Below are 6,079 nucleotides of genomic sequence, written 5' to 3'. Positions count from 1 at the left end.
AATCATTAATATTTTCAATATATCACTAACATATCAAAGAAGATGCCTAATATCTTCTCCTTGGGTATTGTTTAATTGGCTTCGCCGGGTACACGGGTTCCACTGGGTTGACTTGGAACAAGGAATTGAGTGCGTTGGCTTGGTACGTGGGATTAACTGGTCGTACGAATGAAATTGGTCCTCCTCTGTTCATGTTATTATAGCCGCAGTATATTAGAGCTATCAATAGCTCGTTGTCAGATCCTATGCGTAGCGTAATAGGAGATGCACTTTAGTCAGATTGCCATGAACCTACTTTAACTAATTTTTCAGGAGGACGTAGGTTAAAGTCCCACCAGGACCAAAGGTATTTTTTCTCATTAGATTTCTTTTAACTAGTAAGATAAACATTTTTCAAGACTTATTATTGGTTTGTTGTACAAAAGTTGAAATTTGTCATTCGATTAGCAATGTCTTGCTGTTAAAAGTTAAAGTGAATTTAACCTCTGATGGAGAAGGGTGAAGATTTAGACATCTTTAAAAATACTGAGTCACATGTGGTAAAAGTTCTTTATTTTGCATTTATTCTTTAGTTTACATATTGTTGAAGAAATGTAGGTAGGTTTAACTTCTTCTACTTACGGACAATATATATGCGAATTTTTACAAAGCAAGTCATAAGCTGTATCCTAAATGTTTGCTTCTTATATAAACATATTTTGGAAACTGGTATCCCGGATGAACATTTAACAATTAAATTTAGAGGTCTGCAAGGTCTAAAGAATATAAAGTATTTAAATGAGGTTTTCTCATGAACTTCTGAATTTTGTCTTCACCAAAATGTGTCTGAAGCCTCCTTGTTTGCTCCTCTCTCAGATATTTTAGAAGATTCAGCTTTGCGGTCTCATTTAAGGGTCACCAGAGCTAAAACTAAAATAAAATAAAAAACACATTTTAACAGCTTCTGTTCATAAACTACCAAATGACCCTGAACCAGACTTGGTTTATACAAAATTACAAATAACAATTCATTTACAACATGTACATTATATCAAAAAGACATACAGGATTTAGCAGGAAGCTGAACGAATGTGGTCCTACAAAGCTCATTTGAAACTCTCTCCTTCAAACCGACAAATTGAATCTGACTTGATCTATAATATCCGTGTATGATCCTCTGTAAACGGTATTCAAACGTTTTACTTCGTCGTCCAGTTTAGGGTCCACCAGAGCTAAAAGAACAAACAAAAATTAAACGACTGTTATTCATGAACCACATGATGGATATCGAATTAATTCAAGCTACATATAAGCTGGACCTTGACAGGAAGTTTGAAGAGAATTCCTATAGTTTTTTATGCGCATCTTTCTGCGCAGCCAACACTTTCTATGGAAAACTGAACTGAAGTCAACATTTGTTGAAACGTGTTACAGACAATCTTAAATATGAGGAATCTTGAATGAAATAACATTTTTGATAAGTTTATCAATAATCAAATGTTGATACTGGTTTATGTTGTATTGACAAGTATCATGCCTGACAGGTATCTTGCTATTTTTGTGGTTGTGTTTTCACATCGCATTTCAGTACAAAGACAGTGTTGTTCATATAATGTAAGATAATTGACTTAGGCCTGTTTCGTCGGGCCCTTAAGGGTGTTTTCCTTGTTGCTCTGTCTTCTGCAAAGGCATTGAGTACTTGCGTATTAGGTTCTTAAGGACTGCATTTTTATATTATATTTACAAGGGCATCTTTGTGTTTTACATAACATACCTTCTGTTGCCTTTACGTATGTTAGGATTTCACCTGGCGGGGATTATTTTTATTTACACTGTCTTGTAACTTTGGAACATGGTGGGGGTAAGAGTGAGGTTAGGTGCACCATAAACCGGTTTAAACTCCCCAGTGGTGGTTTTGCCACTGACCGTTCCAAGGCGGTGCCCCACTATGTTCCTATATTTGTTTGTTTTGTCCTTTGGTGTTTCATTTTCTGCGTTGTGTGAGAGGGTTGTTCGTGTGTGTCTTTGGGGAGGCTGCGTGTTTTGAACATGGCTTTCCATGTTGGATATTCTTCCTTGTTTTTTAGTACTGATATGACAATATCACCTTTCAGATTATTTAGTATTCAATTATAGAAAGAACTAAGAATTTTTAAAACTTTTTTTTTAAATTTTTAGCAGACATACATGTAATCAATTTGGCCAGGTTCGCGCCATTTCCGTCCGAACAGGTGTTCTATTCTAGAGGTCTTCACATAAAATTTAGCCTAGTGACACATACATTTTTAGCCATTTTTATGCTCACAATACAATTATCTATACACAAGAAAAACAGGAAAAAAATCTACGAAAGAGTTTTTTTCAAAATTAAAAAAGAAAAATTCTTCACTATGGGTATTTTTCAAAAAAAGTTCACAGAATTAAATATGAAACAATATTTTATTTTTTTTTTCATTTGTACCCATTATTGTAAGGATAGAGTATTACAAACATGACTATGATATCAAATAAGTATATAATAAAATCTGTAAAAAGAAAAAACCGTATTGTGCTGTCTTGATGTATATTTTGGTTGGTATTTATAAAAAAGCAGAAAATTATGAAAATGTTGAAAAATCGCTGGCAGTTTCAGCATTAGTAGGTGTGTTCAAAACAATTTTTCACAAAAACAAGCCTGGTGACCTATTGTTTTTATTTGCTCATTGTTTTCAGCACAAATGTTCCTACCATATATGTTAATTTAAAAAAATTCTATGAAGGGAAAAAAACTATAGGAATTCTCTTTAATATACAAGAAACAGAACTAGTCATGTTAACTGTTTTGGAATGATCTCTTTTTGTTGAATATCATTGTCAGAATGATTATTTATTCGAACTCCATACAATGATAGAAGGCATACAGGGAAATTGCACTGTTTAAGAATCATACCTCTACTAAAAGTAGAGCTCTCTTTTTTAGCTCACCTGAGCCAAAGGCTCATGGTGAGCTTTTGTGACCGCTCAATGTCCGGCGTCCGTCGTGCGTCGTGCGTCGTCCGTCCGCCAACATTTCCTAAAAAAAAATCTTCTCCTTGAAAACCACTAGGCAGAATTACACCAAACTTCACAGGAATGATCCTTGGGTGGCCCTCTTTCAAAATTTTTCAAAGAATTGAATTCCATGTAGAGCTCTGGTTGCCATGGCAACCGAAAGGAAAAACGTTAAAAATCTTCTTGTCCAAAACCACAGGGCCTAGGGCTTTGATATCTGGTGTGTAGTATCATCTAGTGGTTCTCTACCAAAATTATTCAAATTATCCCCCTAGGGTCAAATATTGCCCCGCCCCGGGGGTCATATGGTTTATATAGACTTGTATAGGAAAAACTTTGAAAATCTTCTTATACAAAGCCACAAGGCCTAGAACTTTGATATTTGGTATGTAGCATCATCTAGTGATCTTCTACCAAGATTATTCAAATTATCCCCCTAGGGTCAAATGTGGCCCCGCCCAGGGGGTCCCAAGTTTTTCATAGACTTATATAGGAAAAAAAGTTAAAAAATCTTCTTGTCTGAAACCACAACACTTAGACGTTTGATATTTGGCTTTTAGCATTGTCTTATGGTCCTCAACCAAAATTGTTCAAATTGTAACCCTTGGGTGAAAAGAGGCCTTGCCCTGGGGGTCCCAAGTTTTATAACTTTCTTCTTACAAGCAGATGCGGCGAATAATGTATCATTGAAAGCGTAACTGGGGAAAATTGACTGCTGCGGACATGTTTCAAATATTGGTCATCAGTGTGCGCAACCCAAGGATTGGACGCAAAGACATGACCATTCTACCTTATTGACATATATTCCGCTTTTTCTGTTTAACATCCTAATGTAGTGATTTGCTGCGTTAACAGTCTACGTTCTCGCACACAACAAACTTAGCGGTCATTGATCAAGTAATTCGTAATCCTGATTGACTTACTGACAAAAATGACTTACTGACAAAAATCAAGATTCCTAGTTAGCGTAAGTGAATATGTTGGTGTCAGTAGTGGTCACTAACATACATTTTAAGCCTATTAAGATACTTAAGTGGATAACACGCAGTTTTGACACTTAACAGATAATTTTTTTATCAATATTATACCACATTTATATAGCGCTCTTTTCATGCACATGCATGTGCGCGTTCAGAAGTGCTTTACAGAATAAATTGTAAACAATACAAACAAATATGCATACAAAATAATAATGCATTCCACATTAACACAAATCATGAATGTAAAACATATAGATAAATCAAGACAAACATACTGACTAAACGGATATTTATGAAAACTGTAATTGCTTTTTTCCTGAAAATGAAACGTTGTATAAAACTGTGAAAGAAAGTGTTACTTTAACCGAGTACGATAGATGAATGTTTTCCAATTACAAATCATTGTAAAGCAAATATGGGGTATAAAATAGACCTACATGTGAAAAAGATTCATCAGCCCATCAACAACTTAAGCATCCTTGATTAATGCAATTTGAAAGCTTTTGCTAATGTCATTTGACATTTGTAACTGTTTTAAGAGGCTACGTCACACAGAAAAAGTTTAGTTCATATGACGACATCCCAATTCAAACCAAGGTGTCCCATCCGTTTATTATTTCAAGCACGGGCAGACACGTGGCCGGCCTTCCAAACAACCAGCTAGACGGCCTCCGTACGTGCACGAATTGTACATTTAAAGTGGGATGTGGAAAGGCAAAATATTGAAAGGCATCTTAAGCACATAGCCACGGAGGATACAAGATAAATGGTGTTCGATAGTGTCATTGTTTCGAATACACCCTCCTCTAAAGAAAATTAATGTAGCCATTTAGAAAAAATAAAAATTCGTATCAAGCAAGCCTCATTACCGCCTAATGCGCAGGTGCCCTCGGGACGGATATTTCTATCCGATTCGTAAACACATGACAGATATTATTATTCTTGCACTTAACCAATCTACGAATTTGCTTAAACATCTTGATTTTTTTTAAAACTTAGTACATTGTAGTTAGAAATGTGTGTAATCTGTAATACCGAAATTTAAATACTGTGAAATTGTGAAATCATATGATAGTATACGCTTACATACTTTTAAAAAATCTCGAAATGCCCATGCCGATATTGACTTTATCTACGATTTGAATTTCTTACAGCATACTATCGGTTACTCTTTATTTACGGGTTGCACCTTTCAAATGATTAATGCTCTACAAATAAATTCCAATAAATTAATTATTTGTACAAAGTTTCTACTTGACGATGTCGGCATCGAATCCTTCTTGTCATGAAACTCAATATGGGAATATTTTCATCTATGCAATTATCATCTTTTCTACCAGATTTTTCCTTAGTGAATCTTTTTGAAATTCAGATATATGTTTGTATACCAGTAAGTGTGATCGACCCTACAACAAGTCCAAATTTTCTTCCTGCTATCATCATATTTTCGACATTTGAGCCCCTATCCCGGGCTTTCCGACCTGCCCACAGCCCAATAGATAAGATAATCAAGTAGAATACAATGATTGCAATAAGCCCAGGTATATGAACCTCCATAACCGAATCTTGCTATTGCTTGCAGAAGCCTTGATCTGGAACAAATATGTTTAATGTTAAAGTTATCATTATGAACTGCAATGGCCCATATTACAAAAGTATTTTCTCAAAAGAAAGAAAACGGCATAAAGAAATTGACGTTTTCATATATTTTCTGTGTCCTTGTCCTAGTGTTATAGTCTTGCCTACATATTTTTGTTTGTTTGTTTGTAAGTTTGAGGTTTAACGCCGTTTTTCTCAGTCATGTAACGGCGGGCAGTTAACTTAACCAGTGTTCCTTGATTCTGCACCAGTACAAATCTGTTCTCCTCAAGTAACTGCCAACTTACCCACATGAATGATCAGAGGTTTGTCCAATCGTCACGGAGAACATACGCCCCGCCCGGGGATCGAAGTCCACAAAGGGTCATAATTCAGCCAAAATGGTTGACAGAGTTATGTACCCTTGTCTACAGATAGAAATTGTTATCATAAACAAGTGATAAAAGTTTAAAAGCCGTATTTAAGCATTTGAACTAAAAATACAAACTTCA

The sequence above is a fragment of the Mercenaria mercenaria genome, chromosome 2 (assembly GCF_021730395.1).
Source record: "Mercenaria mercenaria strain notata chromosome 2, MADL_Memer_1, whole genome shotgun sequence".
NCBI classification, from domain to species: domain Eukaryota; kingdom Metazoa; phylum Mollusca; class Bivalvia; order Venerida; family Veneridae; genus Mercenaria; species Mercenaria mercenaria.
This window is presented reverse-complemented; position numbering follows the sequence as displayed.